The sequence below is a fragment of the Acomys russatus genome, chromosome 8, assembly GCF_903995435.1.
Source record: "Acomys russatus chromosome 8, mAcoRus1.1, whole genome shotgun sequence".
Lineage (NCBI taxonomy): Eukaryota > Metazoa > Chordata > Mammalia > Rodentia > Muridae > Acomys > Acomys russatus.
The window spans coordinates 56,422,381-56,423,718 of record NC_067144.1 but is presented as its reverse complement, the minus strand read 5'-3'; the positions used below and the strand labels follow the sequence as shown (position 1 = coordinate 56,423,718).

The 1,338-nt window shown below is 42.8% G+C and overlaps 1 non-coding gene across 1 annotated transcript; it reads right to left on the bottom strand.

Annotated features, from left to right (window-relative positions):
- Positions 1-255: 255 nt before the first annotated feature.
- Positions 256-395, bottom strand: LOC127193462 (small nucleolar RNA SNORA48). The gene has a single exon (XR_007831117.1). It is a non-coding gene; the product is annotated as a small nucleolar RNA SNORA48 (small nucleolar RNA).
- Between the last annotated feature and the right edge of the window lie 943 nt (positions 396-1,338).

Sequence of the window (1,338 nt, the reverse complement as noted above, 5' to 3'; positions counted from 1 at the left end):
CAGCTCCACTCTTCTTCATAATGCTCAAGTTGCTCCACTTCTTTCTCTCCCATCTGTCCACCACACACTCACACATTGTGGTGGCTCCCACTGCAGGTTGGCCATGCAGTTGGCCAGCCCCTGGGTGACATCCTCCATCCATGCCATTCGCACTGGAGGACAGGTCTCTGCGTGGCATGGCAGTCGGCAGGTCTCTGTCTGTCTTCTTCCTCTTGTGTTACAGCTGCCTGGATTTGATTTGATTTGATTTGATTTTTATGAGTCCTAGGTATAAGACAGCTTTGGCCACCAACCCAGATATCAAGCTAGGATGAACAATGGACTGCCATCTGCTCTGCTCCTGACTGATATAAGAACAGTACCACCAAGGTGTCCCTTCGCCATTGCCAAAGGTGATGTTAACGGTTTTTCTTCTTCTTCTTCTTCTTCTTCTTCTTCTTCTTCTTCTTATTCTTATTCTTATTCTTATTCTTATTCTTTTTTTTTTTTTTTTTTTTTTTTTTTTTTTTTCGAGACAGGGTTTCTCTGTGTAGCCTTGGCCATCCTGGACTCACTTTGTAGACCAGGCTGGCCTCGAACTCACAACGATCCACCTGCCTCTGCCTCCCGAGTGCTGGGATTAAAGGCGTGCGCCACCACGCCCGGCTCTTATTCTTATTCTTTTTTTTAATATGTAGAATTCACCTTTTCCACAAAGAGTCTATTCCATATTTAGAATAAAGTTCTAACATCTTTCCCTTTGAAAAATGTTTTAAGTAAAGACTATGTAACCATCAAATTGAAACAGTGTGCATTAAAAAAAAATAATATAGTGACTTTTCCATCGTATATGGTTCACTCCCGCTTTTAAGAAAATATCTCCTTGAAGTTAATGGTGAAAACATGACTAAATAAACAGAAAATATGACAGGACATGAAGTTTGCATGTCACTTCCTGGATGATGCATCTATCAATTGATGCGCAGGAGCCTACATTGTCTTCACTGTGGAAGTCCCTGTAGATGAAGAGTGTTCCCAGGGAAAAGCAGTCTGAAATGCCAAGCCACCACACTGAGAACCTTTGCCTTAGAGATTTTCGCCCACACAAGAGCTTTGTAGGGAGGAGAAATTAACTTACGTTGCTACTAAAGTGGGAGAGTATTTGTTACCACAGATAACCTACTCTATCCTTAGCTAAGGCAGACCTGAATTCAAAATGCTGGCCTTGCCACTTCATAGCAGCATAGCTGTTGAAACCTGAAAAGTCATTCCTCCCAGTGTCCTTACCATGACAAGGGTGCCACTACTACCTGCTCTTAGCAAGGTACTCAACACGTCTGCATCCACAGTTGACACTGA